Source organism: Lepeophtheirus salmonis, chromosome 4 (genome assembly GCF_016086655.4).
Source record: "Lepeophtheirus salmonis chromosome 4, UVic_Lsal_1.4, whole genome shotgun sequence".
In the NCBI taxonomy this organism is placed as follows: Eukaryota; Metazoa; Arthropoda; class Copepoda; order Siphonostomatoida; family Caligidae; genus Lepeophtheirus; species Lepeophtheirus salmonis.
In genome coordinates this window covers 33,861,586-33,884,092 of record NC_052134.2, presented here as the reverse complement: position 1 = coordinate 33,884,092, position 22,507 = coordinate 33,861,586, and the positions used below count along the sequence as shown (strand labels likewise).

Below are 22,507 nucleotides of genomic sequence, written 5' to 3'. Positions count from 1 at the left end.
CGGGACTACCTTAGATGCTAAAGCAATAGAGTTCCCCATTCTGAATGCAAGGTTCTTATTGCAGAGAAGAATACAACGTACAAACTGCTACAGCCCTGCGAAGTGAGGAGTATTTTACTGACAGCTGCAGCAAGATATGTAGCTTTATCACTCAAGATACCTTCGTTGGGACTCGACAATTCCTGGAAGATGGCTGGAAGAGAGATAAAATACTTCCCAGTATATCTAAATCGAACAGAAATTTTTATATTCAATGTGAAATGTCGTGTACAGATACATCATTTTTTTAAATGGTGAAAAAATGACATTGAGTATAAAAAGGAAAGGACAAAAAAAAAAAAAATATATATATATATATTAAGATATTACAACGTTAAGTCCTGATTTGATGAGTCCGGGTAATGCTCATAGTACTCATGAATTTTCAACGGTAATAAAGGTCGGACTGATAAATAAAGACTTTTTAGTAATAAGATCCACCAAATGACGACGAATGAGGAATAAATATCATGGATTGTGAATAAAAATATAAAAACATCATTGGCAAAAAATGGTACAGACTCAGCTGGGGCCGAAGCTTTTGCTGACTGAAAATATACAAATATTTTAACATGCTAGTTTATTGATTCCTAACCTTTTCAAGAGTTTTGAGACTCTAGGTGTACTTTATTAGGGAGATGAAGCAGTTAATTTTACCCCAATATTTGGGTTTAGAATTTATTTGAAATCAAAAATCAAAAATTGAAATTTTTGATAATATTTTTTTTAATATAAAATACTTTTCTTGATAACCTCGCGGAGCCCCTGTTTGGAATTACCAGAGGTAAGGATTCGATACTTGCGCGTCCATATGTTGTTGCCTTTGCGATTTGAATTGACCTAAGTACCAAATACTTTACATGACTTACGACTCAACTTTGACTTCAAAGTTTGTTTATTATACCTGTGAAAATTCAAAATCAAGGACTTGTAACAAAAACAAAAAGAAATATGAGGACTCGATAAAAGTATTCATTGACTTGAGTTACACTCGATGAGAATATTTAAGGACTCGGACTTTGTAGCAAAGTCTTGAGACACAACTTGGTTTTGCATTATAAGAACTTTTTTTCTCAACTTTGGTTATATACAGGGGAGTCCAAAGGGCGTAGGCTGAAGGTGCTGTAGCCACCGCCCAATTATGTCATTATTGTTTTTTACGAGAATTTTTTTTCTGGTCAGGATGAAAAAAATGACACAAAAATAAGCTTAATTTTTTTAAAGATTTATTTTATTGAAAAAAGCTAATGCAGACAAATTATTCAGCAGAGCAAAAATGTAATATTGAAATTTTTTTCCCAAAAATTAAATATTTTTGTGAACAGCTGTAGATTTTTGAAAGTTTTTGTGAATTGCTTGGATTTTTTAAAATTTTGTTGAAAAAAATTTATTTGAAATTTTTTGGAAAAATTTAAGCTATTGTCAGCTGTGGATTTTAGAATTTTCTTTTGAAAAAATTTAATATTTGAAATTTTTTTCCACAAAATTCATTTTTTTTGTGAATAGTATGGATTTTTGATTTTTTTTTCCAAAATATATGGACTCAAAGAGTCCGGTAAATAGAATTACCCGAACCTTTCGGAGTATTACAGTATGTAAACATATTACATATGTACCTATAAAGTATGAAAACATGTTTTTAACACTCAGGAGGAATGTTTAAAAATAAACTAAAATATAAATATTCACAATATTATTTATTGAGTTCTGAAAAGTTATCTATTTAGGCATTTAAATATAAACATAAAACAATGTTAATTTTTCTATTGCAAAATTGTTGCTAACAAAAAGTGAAGCAGGTCTATTTAAGCATGCCTTCAAGTGATTATGATGCAAGTCATATATTAATCAGTACATATGTGCATATACGATACATACAAGGTACACCTTTATTTTCAAAGCTATTATTTTTTTTTTGCATACTTCATTAAGTAAAAACTATTTATGGAAGGCAAAAACGATAATTAAAAAGTGCAATACTGAGTAGATTTAGTCATGATACACACGTCTAATTTTTAAAGAGCATAAATTGGAGATTTTCCACTATCAGATAATATGTGGTGCGTTAAAACAAAAAAAAAAGTTATGTTTAACAAAAATAAAAAAAGGAAAAATTTACAATACATTTCCTTACATAATAAATAATACTCGTTAAAAAAATAATTCATTATTTTTTAAATAGATGGCTTCAGTAATATATAACTGGCGTTGTATAAGTGCGATCGGTAGACGCTAGATGGCGTTAGAAGGATAAGATTTGCTACTAAAAAACTTTTTGGATAATTTTGTAATAGTTTGACTAAGTATCATTTGTGCGTGCGTCAAAGATGGGATCCAGCAAAGAGAAAATATGCCACATTTTCTCAATTTTTCTTCAAAAAAGCAAACTAGGTGGCTGAAAATGTGCATAGTGTTTAGAGTCTTGATACTGTATCATCTAATCACACGCAACTTGGCTCTGGAAGGCCAATTGTCGAACTTGTTGATGAAATAATGGAAATTGTCGAGTCCGATCGTCATTTAAGTACTATCTTCATATCCAAGGAGGTAAACTATAAAGACAACAAGGTGTGCAAAAGGTTGAGCAATATATTTTGGCTAACAATGGGGATAAGTTCAAAGAAATGACGTTTCAATTGATTTTGAATAATAAATATTTATTTTAATGGACTTGTCTCTGAGCATGAGGAGTTTGACTTATACCGGATTCGGTGACATTTTAGCTTATATGCATCATGACTTGGGCTCATCTCGGGCTCGGATATTGAGGACTTGGATTCCGAACCAGCATAACTTGGACTCATAAAAAGTATGTGCTATGGACATCTATGGATCTAAGTGCAACTGGGATGACAAGAATGATGTATTATTTACTTACATTGGAAGAGGTTAATTCGTATGTGAATAGATATTAATATGTATATTAAGTGAATACGGAGATAATAATGGTCTCAGAGCGTTATAACAGATATGTCAGTCAGTTTTTGTGGCTTGAAATTGATGATATGACTATAATAGTGAAGTGATATATTTTTGATTTTTTGTCTGTAAAGTGATAGAACCGTCTCCATGTATCGCTATGAAGTTGGACCCTACCAGAACTGTGGTACTTGAGTAATTTTATCATATATTTGGACTCTGAGATTGATTAATCAGCCTCAACTCGTACAAGATAGCAGGAAGTCACGGAGGTATAATAAATTAAAGTAGTTTGAGAATCTTTAAAATAACTTGAACTCGGAAAGATGACCTCGACTATAGGACAGGATATTAAATTCAAATGAAAGTTCTGTTAAAAGTGTTTTGATCATTTAAGGATTGATGTATATTAAGTCATCATTATCTTCACCAATTTCGTTGTATTTTAACAGCGACATAAATATTTAAGTTTAAGCATTTTATGAAATGTTTATATATTTATTCATAATATATTTTATTATTAAAATTTAAACATTTTAAATATATCAGACAGCAAATAATTATTCAAGAGTTTATTTTGACAATTTTGTTATTCTTCTTTTGGCAGATGGATCGTTGTCTGATCCGTATTTCTTCATGGAGCTCACCTCGTTTATCTTGCTTTAATTTTTTTTTGCATTATAAGTATTTGTTTGCAAGAAGGGTGAACAAGGAGTATTCCTAGAACAGTAAATATCAATGTTCTTAATTTCTTCTAAATACGAAAATAAGAAATCATCATCTCCCCCTATTCGGATTGACGTTTCTTTCTTTTTGATTTCATATTTATTATTCGTTTCGGTCACTTTATCAATTTGTTTTCTTTGACTTCCATATTGCTAAATCTTAAGAGAGATTAAATTAACAAATGTATTGCTACGCTTTTAATAAAATATGATGTTGATACAGTAGTGAATGTCTACTATTTAAAATGCTAGGAACAGGGTTGTATTTTAATTTATTTCCTTAAAATTATCACTGTATTCTCCACTGTTTAAATTGGTCCTTTGGCAAAGTGATCAAAACATAATATAGAATTAAAGAACGGCGTGAAGTCCTTTCAAGGGACAGCTTTTATCCATTGATCAGGAATCGCTTGAATATTATAATACAAGCCAATTGATACCTGAAATTAAATTGGGTGTTATGATTCAATCTAAGCTTAGCTGAACCACTAAAAAACGTACAGAAACTACGTCCAGATGAAGAGCCCTTGTACAAATGGGAGCACAACATTTTACCGTTTTAGTAAAAGTCTAAAACTATCATTTATGAACAAATACAGAATATGAACTTTGTTGATTGACAATCTATAATCCCAATTGAGGAAAGTACATATATCAAATCTGATCAGGTATTAAAAAGTTGAACAATTAACTTCTTCCCTTTAGCTAACTTTGAAAATAACATACCCCTTCCTCAAGAAGCAGTTCATTAACGCTGACTGAATATTTTAACTTACTACTGTCCTGGTATGCCTAAAGTGCTAATAAAAATCCATTTTCGCCTCTATGTATTTCTTTCTCTGAGATATACATTTATGGAAAAGAATAAAAAAATCCGTCAAAAATTTTGTATTTATTTTTGCTTTACTTTATAAACGTCCCTTTATTTATAAACACATTTAGGACAATTGTAGGTTTTGTATCCCAATTTCATGGATAATTCAAAAATATTCAATAAAAAAAATTACTATAGTGTATAACCTTCATTGATTTATGATGTTTCATTAGGTCCCCATATGATCATTTAAATAAAATCTATAATGATCGCATTCTTTGATTGTGAGGATGATTTTTGCTTCTTTAAGTGCAGTTTGCGACGCCTCAAAAGGACTAATCAAATTAATTTATTGATGGAAATTGACTATCATTCTTTAAAAAAAAAACCCAGATGTAATTCTAGCTTTCTTTTATGTTGAAAAATCACATATGTGTTTTCATATTTTTTTAAATAACAGATGGGACATTCAAGGTCTAAGAAACAATAGGATTTATCCTAAAGAGTAGAGTTCAAGAAGAATAAAATACACAATTTCTGAGCTTTTGTCATTAATATAGAAATTTAAGAAAATATAAGCTAAAAATTATTTGACATAAGAACATTTATCAAGAGCAACTGAAAAAAAAAGAGAAATACTTTAGAAATGGGCAAAACATAATTGTCGTTATTTGACTATGTTTGTACATAAAATAATCGTCTCTAACTTTTAAGGAATATAAATAATTGCTTTAACTATGTCATGCACAAGTTGCAATTTTGTAAAAGTTGTAACTTCTAATTGTTAAAATTGAACAAGTTGTTGCATTCATAATGAAGAATTTAGAGTACTTGTGATGAGAGAATAATGCGATATTTCATTAGTACGGCTTTATTGTGAGTTCGTAGATTCAAAATATATAAATAATATATTCTTTTACATCAGAGAGCACTCACTATATATAGTTAGTGCACATGAGCTCTCTAACTTATGTACAAGTCGAAAAAATGACACTTGAACGTGATCGACAAATTTTCATTCGCTCACTCCGAGCAGTTGGGTGTCTTCAGAACCACCGTCTACGTCGTCAGCAAGTCCGAAACGTTGCAGAGGAAGAAGAGTTCTGTCAAAAATGCCAAACTGGACATGGAGGACTTAAATAAAATAGCCCAGGGAAATCCACTGAATTGCATGTGGTTCATGCAGGAGATATTGTGGTTTCACATCAGACTATCCAGAGAACTTTAAAAAAAAGTGTGTGGAAAGTGCTTTGTGAGGTTGGAGAATTTTAACACCAGTAATGAAATAAACAAATAAGTGTTTTAATGAATTTTAATGAACCACTCGGTATAATGCATATGGACGATAAATTTTATTATACTATTTTAAACTGAATTAAAATATCCAATAGCATATATCAATATGTTAAATATCATTTTTCGACCAAATGTCCCAAATTGTTCTTCAACGAAATGTCCGTAAATTGTATTTTGGTAATAAGTATTTCTGCAAATTGTCCGCTGAGAAAATATTGAGTACCTACTTATGAGTGTGTAAAAAAAAGTGTGAAAAATGGAGATTAATATTGAGGATATCTTGGGGAATTATCTTTTATATTGTTTAAGCAAAATTTGTCTTTTTGTCAAAGGCTAACTCTGGGCATTGCCGGATGCTGCCACTAGTATATAATAAATAAGTTCAAATTGAAATGATAAAATCATAAATCATTATGAGACGTAGAAATGATCACAAGTACAATTTGCTTTAAAATATACAACTTGCACACAAAATGAGGAACTTGTAGAAGTTGCAACTCGAAAATGAAATTAATAGTTTGTGGGGTGTGAGCGTAGTTTACTTATATTTGTTTGTAAACAGAAAGAACAGAGAGTGGCGCCGTTTTGACCTTACTTCCTATCGCATAAATCATCGTCATCTCCTCAATGATCCAATTAAGGCTTAAAGAGGGATCCATGGGAAGATACTTCTTTCCTCTCTAAAATTCATTGGTGCTCACCTTTGTTTCTTTTCTGAAGAAAAATTATTCACCATAGATCAATCATTTAACATCCAAAAGGATAGGTGGATCTCTCAAGATATTCACAAAGTCATTGCTGTCTTTAAAAGTAAAAATTTGGCTGCTATTATCACATATAGGTAGTGTCATCAGTCGTGAAGGCTATGCTATTGATCCTTTTTTCTTTAATGCTGGTATCAGAATCAACCAAAATGTTTACATGGTAGGGCTAGTACAGTACGGGGTTGTACCGCAGTTCGGTTTGGTACGTTTTTACCATCGGTGAAGTACGTATGTATATGTATGAAGGAACAAGCCACGTAAACTCAATGTATTTCATCAAAGTTCTCAAATAACATATGAAAGGGATTTCAACTTGTCTTGTCTTAAAATTCCTATATGTATATAAATATATGGCTAATATTATTCTTTTTGTCATTTATAATTTGGTTTATATATGCATTATATATAACATACATATATAAATAAACCGGAGCAATTGTGTTGGTTATTATTTTTTTTTACAAAATCGAACAAATATTTTGCGTCTGAAATCTTATCGCAGTCCTATTATATGGATATTATAACCTGGATGAAGATTGTGGCTGCTGGCAGGTCTTGGACATTCCAGCAACACACCGCTCCAGCTCACAAAGTTCGGAGAAGAATTGAATGGTTGAAAACTAATGTACATCACTCTTGGTCTCGTGAGGTAATGTAAATTCAAATATTTTAACAAGTTATGAAATATTGAGTAATCATTTTGAATTTACAAAAAATACATTATACTTTTGTTGCGTACATGGTTGGACTTTTTTTTTTTGTCAGCAAACGTTGATACTTTTCTCCTATTAGTGTTTTTAATGTTGAACTTGAATTACATAAATCTTAGAATCAGTGAATATCCTTAGCAGTTCAGAAGAATAAATACCATATTATTTCAGGCCTAATTTATTTCCATTTTTAAAAGAAAGTTTAAGAGATACATTGAAAATTTCATAAAAGAAGGATAGGAGTAAGATAAAATATTTTTCTGCATGCCATACATTAGTCGTCATGCCATTCACTTCTTATTTTCTATAACTTTTTATATACATAACCCCTTGAATTTCCTGTGAATGGAATTAATAATATACTATTTTTAATAGCTCTAAAACAATATTAAAATTTGGATTTTAATATTTGTGGGAATGCAAGATCGCTGTATTGTCGTAAAACAGGTCATCCGGACTATGAAAAATGGAGAATGTTAATTCAAGTTTCCATTCAATCTCAAGCAGATAAAAATGAATAAAGGCCTTTGAAAAATGTAATGGGCAATTAGACTTATCCTTTAAATACCAAGAAATATTTCATGCCTAATCATTTACAATATGTAATAGACGTAGATGTCCTCTGTTAAAATAACCAAATTTCTCAAATTTGTCGGCGATATTAACTTTATTGGATAGTCCTTTGTCTCTTGATTTCAGAAATGCTATTATTTTCATTTTTTATTCGAATGCAACAAAGTTGTTTTATTTTTTCTTCATAAATTCCGTCTCGCTGTATATTAAGTTATTGAAAAATAGACGAGAATGTTTTGACGGCTCCTGTAGAGTATGCAGAAAAAGGTTTCCTCTTGTTCGTATCATTCTCTTGTGTAATCCATGGATGTAATTATTGTTACTAAATATGCTGAAAGGAAAGAGTCGACTAGAACATTGAAATAAACATGAAGAAACAACTAGAGCATGTATCTAAATTAAGTTTACCTATTCACACAACCACAGTAAAAAAAAAAAAATTAAAAACCAGCGTCTAGAGTTGGGTTTTTGTAGAGTACCAGGGGAATGGATTTGTAATTTTATCCTCTATAGAATCCCTCACAATGACGCAAAACAAAAAAAAATGAAGTAAGCGTATTAAATTTTTTCAAGCCTATCAAAATTGTTATATATCGATTACATTTATTGTATAAGGCAACCTTTCATCCGAAAAGAAGTAGAAAAAGGCCTTAAATCAGTTGTTAGTTAGGGCATTCTTGCCAACTATAGAATTACAATTCAATCATTGTTGTGAATTGACTTTTTCACTGCTCAACATGAGTCAATTCTAATTCTACGAATCAACGTTCAGAACACTGATCAGATAAAATCAGCCAAATAATCAACAGTTGACAATAAAAAACGATTAAAAACTTCATTTCTTTCTATTGACGGAGTATCTTCGATTTCTTATAGCGTCAACTAGGATTATGACTCATAATCCCTGATCCATGACTCCTTTGTCTTTGTAAATACTCTTTTTTCTTCTTCTGATCAATGCCTGAGATAAAAAAGTAAAGGCTTAAGGTAAAGTTTATAATAAAAAGACAACCTAATTCTAACCTTATTTGATTTAAAAAAAAATATATTGGCCTGAATATGGGCTCCTTTAAATAAAATTCATCAATTTCTTATTCTTTTATTGTGACGATCAATTTTGTTGAGTTTAAGTTCAATTTTGCAATGCACCTTAATGGCTAATAAAAATAATTTGTCAATAGAAATTGAACATAATTCGTCGAAGAATGAATGTAATCACCACTCAACAATTTACATATTTTTTTTGTATTTTTCTTTTTTCCAACTATTAGTTAGATATTAACTATTAATTAATATATGTATTCATTGAATTGATTAATTATAATTATACCAATATAAGAATCAATGAATGAGTATGAAATGAGACAAATTCTAAAAGAATGTTCTTGATTTTAATAATTGAATATAAAAATCTTATTTAATACCATTTTAGAGTTGATAATACTTAGTGTCAGCTGTTTTAAATTATACAAGAGCGAACTTATCAAAAGAACTTAAAGAAAAGTACATAGTATTTTCGTCTATTTCCAAATGGTAGTCATGAATAGAGTAGAGTTTTTTTGTTTTTTTTTTACTACAAGGAATGATAATTTAAGTGATCAGTGTGATAAATGGGACCTACATGCCTCAATTTGGAAATCCCTTGTTTAATATATTTGGCAGAGATCCCAGTTGTCCTAATTGAGACAAACGAATGCAATTAATTGCATGTGTGTGAGGGAAATTGAATGAATAGACGTAACATATAATTTCAAAGAGTATCAATTACATTATGAAGCTTCTTAAGATTTATTTATTATACATATAACATGGAAAAAATTCCTTTCAAAATTGGAAAATCCTACAAGTTAAATAGAAATATTAGTGCTGGGTTTCGGTCTGGAAATCCGAGACTGAGATCGTTATATTTTCTGTTGGATCGAATTAGTTCAGTACAGCAAAAAGCTCGGGTTGGAGCGGTCTCCTATAAAAATTCGGCCAAGATCGGTGCAAAGAAAAAGTTCGATCTAGATCGGTACAAAGGAAAAATTCGGTCTAGTTCAGTCCCAAAAATATCGGTCTATTTTACAGATAAATTGTTTATAACATGACATCATATGTTTTTTCAAGTACAATGACGTTATAAGAAGTTTTAACAGAGATAGCTCCGATTAATTTTAATCCTGTCGTCTTTTATATGTATACAGTATTTTTTTTTTAAACTTATCGTGTAATTTGGAATTTTTTAGAAAAAAAAATGGGACTCTCATAATATAAGAGACTAAAAAAATAAATCTATAAATTGATACCGAAAAAAAATCGGTCTACAAAGTGAGACCGAAAAAAATAGGTCAAAATCGGTATAGAAAAAATCCCTTAAGACCGAATCAAAAAAAAAAAAAAAAAATCGGTGCTGGACCGAGTTTCATCAATAATAAATATACTGGAAATGTTTCACGAATGTATCTTTAGGTCTCACATTTGTCATTGCAGATTCCATCCTTGGAGTGCTTTTGAATCCAAAATGAAAATCCTCTAATACGGGTATAAACACCAGTGTGCTCTCGTAAGACACATTTCAATCCATAGCTCACAATCACAATTATATTGCATCTCATGCCAACTGAAGATTATTTGACAAGTTGTGAAAAAAGATTATTATTTTTTTTATTTATAACTTAACTAAGATGTTGTCTTTATTATGAATTTGCGATTCAATTACTCAAAAGGTATAAGAATAAATTTACCTTTGAAGGAGTTGAAGCATTAACTCAAATAATTATTTTTTTGAGCTCAAGAAGACTAGATAGGGGTTGAGTTATAAGTCAAAATTGAGAGTCGTTTGCATATACATTTTACAAATAATAAATCTTTAAGTTACTTTTGTGTTGACGAGCCACATATCATCATATGTAACAGAGTATGTTGAAGGTCTACTCAATCATTTACTCGCCCTCTTTTAAAGTTAATATATTTTTCCCCATTTTGCACAACACTGCAAAACATATTATGTAGATGAAACAATATTACAACTCATTCAAAAATATTTTTTCATTCTTCTTATTTTAAATCTGTTCTTCACATTTAATATATAGAATACTATCTACTAGTGTTGAGACTCAGTCCGAGACCGAAATTTTGTCCGTCTGGGTTGGTTTTAAGTAATTTATTCTGAATAGATCCAGACTGAAATTTAACTCCTGGGGGATATTTCTTTTATAGGATTCTATTTTTTCCCGGTTGTCTATAAGTTCGTCCCTCAAATTTTATTTGCGAAAAAATATAATACCATAGAACCGGATCTAACGTTTTGTAGACTGAATTTTACTCCAAGATATGTTCAGACTGAAGTTGGACCAAATTAGTTAATTATACGGGTCTCAAACTGGCATAGGACAAGACTCTGATATTTCGATCTAGGACAAAAATCCAATTTAGACCAAAATTTCAAAATATTTTTCTCTTGTCTGAAAGTTTCTTCCCGCTCAAATTTCATTTCTAAAAAAATGGTTTCAATGCGGTCTCTGATTTCCAAATCGAAACCCAAACCTAATATCTACATTACAAGGTAAACCTCGGATTTACAAATACTCTGTTCAGTCATTAAAGTACTGGACATAGTTTTTCATTCTCAAGTAGGATAGTAACTCATTACTCACCTTATGCCGTCATGGGGACAGTAGTGATCATCATCATTTCTTGACTTTCTCAAAAATTTTAAACATTCTTTATATATATATATATTTTAGTATTGTTTTTTTTTCTTCACTCTGACGGAAATTTCCATTCATTTCAAGTGTGAGATGTCGGAATTTTACTAATATGAATGTAGTTACTTTGATTATTGACCGAGAAGAAGGGAAAAGTACTATGTAGCTTTTAATATTTATTCCGTCTTCCTGCTATAGATATGTACCCCTAATTGAATGAAATAATAGAAATAGAAAGATAGTTATAGTCAGTTAGTCCTTGCCAAATTCGATATTTAGAAAAATCAAACTACGTGCTACATTAGTTCTACTCTACATATAACAAACAAGGGCCAAGAAGTACAAAATATCTATATGCAGGGCCTTCATAACCAGGTTGAGCTACCCCAATAACTTTTCCGGTATTATTAGTGTTTATCCACTTAATATTGGTGAGTCGTCCATAGTCACTCCAGTCAGACCGCCTCCAATAATACTGCACTGATATGCATTGTTGAGATCAGTGGCCCGGAATCAATTTTACGGGAGTGGGGCAAATTATACAATGGCGACCTCATAGTCAGTCAAGCAACCTTACAATTTTATATAGAGCTTTTTCCACTGAAGTCATAGATTGTATCATAGGTGAAGGAGACGCCATGTGGGGGGGTCAAAGTTGATATTTTTACTACATAAAATGTACAAATTTCCAGTGAATTATAATAAAACTTTATTGGCTAGAGCGCATGCAAAAGTGTATAAATCATGCTGGATTAAAAACCAATAAAACCATTTTTGATGAAAAATATTTGCATTTTCATTATTAGGCCAGAAATATATATAGCAGTCTACGTAAGGACGAGATAAGTATGATAATTAGAGAAAAATACCTTATTTTTTCTATTGTAATCAAGGTTGTGTCTGGTTCAGGTTGAGCAGTTCTATCGGTCCCGGTCTCTGTTCAACGGTTTCGGTTATTTTTTTATACAGACTTAGTTTGGTACCTAAAACAACTTTTTATAAATTATATATAATAAAAAAGCAAAAGAATCAAAACCGTTGAACGGCCTTGGACTTTGCTGGTTCAGATTCTAGCAGTTCAAGAACCGGAACCGTTTTAACTACTAGACCGATAAGGGCACAACCTTGATTGTATTAGTTAATTTTTATATCCTATACATATTTATAGGTCTGTTTTGGGGTTATCACAAATGGAATCCAAAACAGTCGAACAAATCAGTCTGAAAATTAGTCAGTATAATTATAAAATAACCAAACACATTTCTTTGATATTTTTTTGGGGCCTCTCAGGTGATTAAGAGGTTATTTTTGACAAAAATAAAACTTCATTCTACTTTTCTCTTTCTATCTCTATCTGTATCTTTTCTTCACCCTTCATTCTTTACTTCCAGTGATGAAAATCCGTTATATTTATAAGCTGGCCCGTAATTTTTTGAAATTGGTAATTTGAATTTTCTTTTCCTGAGCAGTTGTCATGATTATTTAAATCCTGAGTAGTGAAACGCCTTTCCTAATAAGATTCAATCATATTCAAAACCTGTTTGAACGTTCGTGTTTGCTCATGAAAGACGGAGCGTAACCCTGAGGATTTGTTGCGGGGTTATGATTGTAATTCCTTGTTGGGCTCTGAGTAGAATTGGGGATCAAAATCGGAGTAATTCTAGGAAATGTCCTTGTTTATATCTTTTTCTCCTTCCTCTCTTGTCAAGGCTGATTGTAGCAGATCTAATGAAATGTCATGAGTATTATTCCTCTCCTCCAAAGTATTCTTTAAATTGTCTGGGTTATTATGTTGATTTTTGGTTTCTTTTTTTAACATGCCCATTCTACAGGGGATTTTCATTATTATTTAGATATATTCCCATTTATTCAGCCCAGCAATCTGCTAATACAATAATATAAGGTCGTATAATGATGTAATAATATATTTTTATTACATTTTAGGGTCTGATATATAATAAAACTGAAGAATAAAGGAATATAATTTTTATTATATAAGTAAGGTTTAAATCCTTTTATTTGTTGGTCCAATTTTGACATCCAAAAGTTCATTAGTTTCCTTAGTACTAAAGGAAGAAAAAATTGGTTGTATGGACCCCAAAATGGTACACAACAACATTATTATTGACGTTACTTGAAAATTCTCTTTCAATTTTATAGAAATATAATCATATCTATCAGGGGAACCTGCAGGGTATGTAGGGGCAATAATTTAATATTTTTAATTTTTATTTCAAAAAATTTAATATTTGATTTTTTGGTCTGCATAGTTCTGCTTTTTTGAAATTCTTTTCCAAATTTTTTTTTTTTTAATTTGATTTATTCTAAATAACTGTGGATTTTTGAAATTTATTTCCAGAAAATTTAATTTTTTGTGAATAGCTGTGGATTTTTGAATTTTTTTTCCAAACATATCATTTCTAGAAAAATTTCAAAAAAAAATTTTTTTTGAATTTTATTTTCAAAAATATAATTTCTAAAAAATTTTAATCCCCATAAATATAAAAATAACATATTTAAACGAGGTTACGTTAGTCTTAGTGATATTCTTAAATATTTATGTACTATTTAAAGACATTTCGTAGAAATAATATAAAATTCATCGTTTATAATTTAATATATGTGGTTAATCAAGATTTAAGCAAGCTATTTATTAGAGGGGCACATTTGCTCCCCAACATAAATATATGATATATAGACGTAATTAAAATTATATTCTACTGAAAATGATTAACTATGAACAAACATATCATGGACTCTTGTTCTATGTGCTCACAACATTTAAATGTTCCTCTGGATTTGTGACTAAAAAGGTGTGTGATAATAACAAAAATCTCAAATAAATCGTCTTTTTCTTATTTGAAGAAAGAAAAATCATTGATAAAATTAATTTCAAATTTAGTTGTTTTAATTACAAACTATAAATAGATGTTATCATTTCATTTTTACCAATTAAACTCACTTAGTTAATATGTTTATACGACTGTTATACCTTAGGACATTTGAACTTTATAATGTGCAATATAATACGTCATATAAGTAGTACTTTACAATAAAAAAATACATTACATAAATATTGACCGTCCATGGAATATTCCATAATTGCTTTATCCATATCAGTTGTATCAGCTCTAAATTGAGTTTATGACAGGATCAAGAGAGTCGCATGAACTTTAATTTTTTAGTTATTTCTTTAGGATAAATTAATTTAACTTACAAACTCTGATAAGCAAGGAATTAAACTCGTATTTCAAGGTATTACTGATTATTATTTTTATATTTTTTATAGCTATGCAGGCTTCGTAACGTGAGATCTGACTGCACGCTTTGCAAAACAATTAAATAATATCTACTAGCCATTCGTTAGTGATGCGATTAAAACTTTTTTTCTTAATTGCTAGAAGGCAAATGTTTACAAACAACATTTTATAAACTTCAGGTAGATTTATTTACTAAACAATTTTCACTTCCTTTTTTATCTTTCATAGTCTCAAGGCCAAACAAGAGACATGCACATTAGTGTACTTTTGTTATACATTAGGGTGTGGCGGATTTGTCCAATAGAGCTGAATCTTTTATTGTTATCTTGTAATTTTATTGAAATATATTAATATTTTCCTTGAGAACAAAGTCGTTGAAATTTTCGAGAAAGTGACAAAAACTATTAAAATTAAACTTTAGGGTTTTTGAAAGTTTTAAAATTCGATAGAATTTTTTTAAAATTTAAAAGAAAAATTATACAATTTAAAAGAAAAGTTATAAAATTTAAAAGTAAAGTTATAAAATTTAAAAGAAAAGTTATAAAATGTAATAGAAAAGTCTTTAAATGTCTTTTTTTTAAACTCTTAATATAACCGGACCGGAATTGTTGTCATCCCCCCCCAAAAAAAAAAAATGTCAACGACAAAAAAGGAAAAAAATAATTTTTAAAGTCTACTTTTCTAAAAAAACGAAGAAGATAAATAAAAGAATCATTACGACCCAAAAACTTTAACTCTATAATTTTCTAAAAAGTTCTTAGTCTATTTCAAAATAATTAAGACATCTCTTAAATTAAATCCCATGGCATATAAAGTAAATACCTTTTTTGAAACTCTATTTCTATTTTGCGGTAATAAATTATCACTTTTAAAAAAATTATTAGACATATTCAAAAACTCAGAAATGTGATATGAATAGTTTTTTGTCAATTTATCCCTAAGTTCATTAAGCCTTTGAGCAAAGCTAAATATTAGTATATGTAATTCAATGAATGGAATCGTCATTGTTCAAGAGTTATTCTCTTGAACTTTATGTGTATACGCTCGCACCCCGGTGATTCCTAGAGAAAAAAATATACTCTATGTATATAGATTTCCCCAAAAAGATTCCTAGGTTAGATGAAGTAATTTTAAAAATATAATATGTACAATACCAAAAAAGAAAGTTTATCCGTCAAAATTTAAGAATTTGTTGGAAACCAGTCCAGGTAACCTCTCCTCCAATTTTGAGGAATGTTTATAGTGATAGCAATAAAAAAAATTTCCTTGTCTAAAAAATTTGAAGTATATAAATGGTCCAAATTTTGTTATTTGTCTTTTATAAAAAAAAAGGTTTATTCGTTCAAATTGTATCTCTTGCCAAAAAATGTTATTAGTTAAATTTAGCAATAATATAAAGAGAAAAACATTCTAACAACATTTGTCTAAAAGCTCCCCCCCACCTTCCAAAGAAAAATTCCAGTCACGGCCCTGCCCCGCTTCCCAATAGGAGGGCGTCCCCAGGATTGTATATATATATATTTTTTTTTTGAGGAGGGGGTGGTTTTTGGAATTTTTTTGAAATAAAATTGAAAAATTAAATGTTTTAGGAAAAAAATCAAAAATTAAGATGAAAAAAAATTATAATAATTAAATTTGTTGTAAAATAAATTCAAAAGTCCTTAGCTATTCACAGAAAAATAAATTTTGTGGTAAAAAAAATCGAAAAATTAATTTAAATGTAAAATATTAAATTTTATAGTAAATAGAAAAAAATCTTTGATTGGGGGGGGGTACTGCCCCCAACCCCTCCGGACGCCCATAAATAATACCACATCACCCTATATAAGATATTATATAAATTCAAATCCAAATAGTTTCTAGTATCCATGAAGATCGGGTTTCTTTTTTTTATTTCTTCTCTATAAGATTACGTTCATACTCGTACACATGAAATAAAACGCTTACTTTATTGAAGAGCAAAAAAAGGAGCGTTTATCTGGACTGATAATAATACTTCAGATATCTATTAAACGATGATGAGGTTGCGAAGTTTTTAATATATTTTTCATATTACATAAGGTTATTGACTCTTGTTTGTTATTGTATTAAAATAAGAAAGAAGAATTTAACCCCAGTTAACTCCCCCACTCTCCATGAGTTCTTAAGATGGATGATGGGATGAAAAAAAAGGCAATAACAATAACAAAATACAACTACGCTGACAAAAAGATTTATACTTCAACTTGAAATGTTATCTTAACCTATGAGTGACTTTTTTAACATCATATTACCATATTATACAGATGTAACTATGATTAAAGACTTGCCATTCCGCTGGGACGAAAAAAACCCATAGTGAAATCTTGTTATTACACTTGAATATCCAATCAAAGACTCCAGATTTGGACTCCAAATCTAAGACTCACGACTCGAATGTCATAATTTTTATACTGGAAATACTGAACTCTTTTATATTTCTGAGGACTTGAACTGGACACGATGAAAATATTAAAGGACTCGGACTTCTACCTCAGTAAAGACTTAAATGTGACTAGTGCTTCCAGCATAAGGACTTTTTTCCAACCACTGTTGTAATATTCCTTAGTGAGCGACCAAAAACAAATTGCAGAAGAGTCATGACGCTGTTATTCAACCAACATCAAAATTTACCTCTATTCTTTTGTTAGCTGATGATTTTTATACTATTTCTATACTTTAATAGTATTTTGAAACGTAGTAGTCTGTTACGAAAATATAATTAGCTATTGTTAAGGATGTTGTCATCGAGAAGGGAAAATTATTTATGTCGTTCCCTTTATTGTGTATCACAACTTTTCCTCAAAGTAAAAATAGTAGAAAATAGCCTAGTATCAGTTGGTAGCAGTTAGCCTATTCTTCTAATTGTAGGGAATCGTTCACAGTACCTTAATAAGAGTTCATTCAAGTCATTCAAACAATCAACGTCCAGAGGACCACTAAGGGGGAAAGAAGCAAAAAAAAATGACATTAGACAACAAACTACAGAACAAATTTATATACATATATTAGTGAGGTAATATAGTTTACAAGTTGGTTTTTTTTTTTCTAGACTCAAGATCTCCGTCCTATTATGTGGCTATGAATTTTTTGTTAGTTTGCTAATGATAAATTTCTTAATATAAAATGTATCAACAGTTGAGGGTGACTTGTTATTAACAACTGATTTTGGGTTTTTTCTTCTCTCTCTTTTCGGAGGAGGAGATGTTAGAGAATCAATAAAAATCCCATCATAGCAAATGAATCTTGAAAAAATACTCAAAATAATTGCTTTGATATTAAATTCAGTGCTCTTACTTTTACAATATGATTTATTCAATAAAAGTTATATAAATCTTTCTTTCCATGTTGATATCTACGCATTTAACCCATAGGGATATAAATATTATATAAATTGCGGTGAGCGTGAAAATCCTCCCTTATAGAATGTAATAAAAATATGTTAAGACGACATATCTCCTGACAGAGATCACTATTAGGGACTGCTTGATGTACAAGAATGACCACAAGGGCACCCTCTATCCCCTATCAAAAACAAGCAGGATCTTCGAGAGCATTTATCCTCTTATCTTGCTCTTAACAAAAAAAAACTTTTTTTTTTAAATTTACGCTGACCGCAATGTAGCCAATATTCCCGTCCCTACATATAACAATATTCTTTGTATCCCTAACCTTTCCTTCAATAAGATTAATAGTTTAGAAGAAAAAATCTAACATTAAATAATTTTTCGTTAACCAATGTTGCCATTCTTCCTAATTGTTGGACCAAGGTTAATAGAAATACAAGGTTATACCATCCCCCATGTACGACTGATGTTGGACTTCCACCACGCCTTTAATATTGACGTCATAGTAGATGAGTGGTTGCGTGTTTTTTCAAAATTTGTTTTTCTGCCAGCAGTTAGTGGGATACATTAAATTGGAAATTCTAGCTATAGTGACGTCATAGACTATAAGTGGTTGTGTGTTTTGTCAAAATTTTCCTGTCTTGCCCCCAGTCGGTACAATACATCAGATTGAAAATTCTAGTAAGCCCGATTACATGATGGTCTAACCTTGTATTTTTATTAGCCTTGGGGTGTAGTATCATTCATTTAATAATATGGAATTATTCATAGCATAGATGATAGAATATTTTGAATTCGACTAATCAATGTTAAGGGACAACAGTTGGTTTTAGAGGGAAACTGTAGACAAGCATGCGCCTTTTAGCTGTAGAAAATTAAATGTTGTAAATTGCATAAATACAAAATCTCTAGACATCACTTTATTTTACCAGGTCCTGCATATTCTGAAACCAACTCTGGTATTATCCCATTTAGTCCGGGATTCATTTCAAAGCAATTATAGTAATAAAATCCACCATTTACTTCCAAAAGTATTAAAATATTATTGTGTATCACTGACAGTCTCAGATATTCCGGATTCAAACTGTCAAGTATATAGTTGAACTAATTATAGAAACTGTTTTGTGGTATTCAAAAAATTCAAGCTCCAGTTCGTTTAACATTTATTTTTATACATTAGTTCATAATATACACGGAGAGAACAACTATTTCGAGTACAATAATTCCGTTAATAGAAATTTGAATAATTTTAAACATTATTTTATTTTGTATTAATCATTTTTAAGAAACTATAAAAAAATATATTGTATTTTAACTAAAGTTTTTTCCTTGAGCACATGACTTGACATGAGGACTTTTTGTTTCCCCAAGAATTTGACGTATTTCCTTGAAAATGTCGCGCAACATTTCTCTTTTGAAATGTCGTCGTTTTGCCTTCTTTTTTGAAGGACGAATATAAGAGTTGAGAACGGGATCAAAAATCTGTTCTTGACCATCTAATATTAAAGGAAGATTATTATGTGTGGAGAGAAGAAGAAGAGATCGGAGCTCATTGATTTCAACCGACATCTTTTTGATCAATTTTGTAACGTCCTCATCATCTGAAATAATTAATTAATAAGGGGTCATTGTAATTAAATTCAAAGAAAGTAGAGGTTGAGTGATATTAATGGATATAAAAGTAGCGTAATTTTAATAATATTTATTGTATGTCAACATAAATAATATTGAAAATAATCAAGAAAAAGAAAATTAAAAATCTAGTAATTTCTCATTTTTACATAATGTAACAATACATTTTGTGTATTTTAAGTGTAATTTTATGCCCATCCAAAGGGGTATTAAGAAAAATTTGTTGATATAAATTGACGATAATTCGTTGAAAAATACAAAGGTTATCCACATTCAATTTTCAGGAATTGTAATGTCAAATGATGAATTTTTGAAAGTTCGTACTCTCACCTGTCAAATTATGTATTTTTCACTTTTTCCATTAATTATTTTTTTTAGTTATGAATCTCTGAAGAAAAATCAACTTTATTTATAAAAAAGAGATCATTCTAGTTCTTTATATGATAAAGTCATTATAAAAATGGCTTTGGAATCTTTCAACATTAGACTTTGAAATATATTTAAATAATCAATATCAATATTCAAAGCCAACCCCTTAAAAAACCTTAATCTGTAGAATGTAAAGCTGATGGAGAAAAACTAAGGCCGTATTATGAATCAAGGGATCAAAATCATTTAAGTTCATCCTATAACATTACTTTGGATCAAGCTTCCCAAATCCATGTTTGTTATATTATATTGTATTCTATTATCATTTATGCAAAAAATTAAGCTAATCACATATTTACCATGCTTTGCCTGTGTAGCATATCGAGATTTTGGAGGTGTTGAGAAATATACGGAGGAGTTCGAAGTAACTGTTAAATCTGTTGGAACACTTGATGTGGAGAAGGACATGACGAATAGTCGACAAAGAAAATCTACATTTGCTCTTAAAAAAAAGTCAAATTATATGTATTTAATTTCCCACCTAAAACTTCAAAACAACATATACAGGTAAGAAGTCAGGTGAGCAGGTGTTTTGGTAGATTAATTTGGATATAGGGGAGACATGAGTAGGTTTACACTATAGGTACTGTTTAATGTCCGGTATGGCTTGTCTGTAGATGCGTTTCACTAGAAAACTCAATAGGATTTTAAACGATAATTATGACTGAAAACATGATGAATAGTTTATATCACAAGAAAATGATGCCACAGAGTGATTTAAATTTTACGACAGAAATTTGGACTTCCTCCTAGTGTTAACAATTTGAGATCCTATCAGGTATTGATTTGATAGAGTGTCCTAGTTACTATTCTTTTACATTCAACTGTCTTTATATATATTACTAGCTAAGGATTACCCGGCGTTGCTCGGGCTAATGAGGGGGAGGGAAATCACATTGAAAATGGTCAAATTAATTAAGAAAATGAAGGAAAAAATAATTCAGAAAATACTTTTATATACTAATATTTATAATATGAATGTTTTGTTGTTGTCGAAAAAGATCCTCATAACTCTAATTCTATTTCTCTTGGATTCTTCAGACTAAATCAATCCGGTTAATTAAGGTAATTTACAACGTCTCATAATAGAAAAAAAAATAACTCCTATTATATCCTCTTATAACCTTAGTATTATTGTTATGTATATATAAAAAAAATAATTTTTTATAAACTTCAAATAACATACCAACATATATGCATATAAAAAAGTGTCGAAATGAGAAATCTATTTTCTATTTACTTGAGAAAATTCCCAATTCGAAATTCGCAAAGTAAATTGCAAAAAACTTTTTTGCACTAACTTTGTAAAAAAATAGTTAAGAGCATTTATTGGAATTATAAAAGAAACACAAACCTACATAGATTTTTTTCGTACTTGCAAATACAAAAAAGTTATGAACAATAATGTTGTCGAAAAAATAACCCTCGATAACTGGTTCATTTTTACAAATATTGCAAAAATTATATAACAAAATGTTCTGGAAATTGAAAATATTTCACCTATCATTTAGAGTCTCCGATGTATCGTTTTGTGCCATTTCTTTTCAAAATATTGAAAATTGATGTTTGATGAAAAAATAGGGGTGAAAAGGAGAGAAAAAATGAAATAAATTGAATTTCAGTTTAACATTAATTTTTATTTGACAAATTTATATGCAAACCAATCTCTAGACAAATTTCTACAAACTTTATTTTATTTACTAATCCCATATTCCATTAGAACTTCATTTTTTTGCACCTAAAATAAACAAAATTGTAATTTTGACCGATTTCTTTTTTTTTTGCCATAACTTTTATGGTTTTGAATAAATTTAGAAAACGTAGTTATTCGTATAGTTATTGTTTGAAACGTCAAACACTTATTGATAAATAACTAACCCCCCTATTTAGTCTCATTGAGCTGCAAAAAACGGTTTTTGGGTTTTGGGTATAGCATAAGCCCCCCTTATATACCTCCCCCAAAAAAAAAAAAATCGACATCCCCGTCTTAGCACGTCCGAGTTCAAACCCCATGCAAAATTTCAACCCCCTAGGTTCAACGGTGTGGGAACATATAAAGGACATCTACACACAACGACACACACACACAATCTCTCTTTTTTATATATAGATATATAGAGCCACATGATTTGTCGACTTGACTCAAATGGTTAATGAATTTTCAAATTCGAAATAACCCGAGTCAACCATATATTGTATTCTAACTTTTTAATTTTTATTTCTAAACCTCATCTAATGTTTTGAGTTTAGTAGCGGCATTGTCCCTCAGTGATATTGTAATCAACCCCATTT

General features: G+C 29.9%; 1 long non-coding RNA gene across 1 annotated transcript; it reads right to left on the bottom strand.

Annotated features, from left to right (window-relative positions):
- Window positions 1–19,305: 19,305 nt before the first annotated feature.
- Window positions 19,306–21,181, bottom strand: LOC121116383 (uncharacterized). The gene is made up of 2 exons (XR_011779542.1): window positions 20,515–21,181; window positions 19,306–19,755 (listed from the first exon to the last, which is right to left on the bottom strand). It is a non-coding gene; the product is annotated as an uncharacterized lncRNA (long non-coding RNA).
- Between the last annotated feature and the right edge of the window lie 1,326 nt (window positions 21,182–22,507).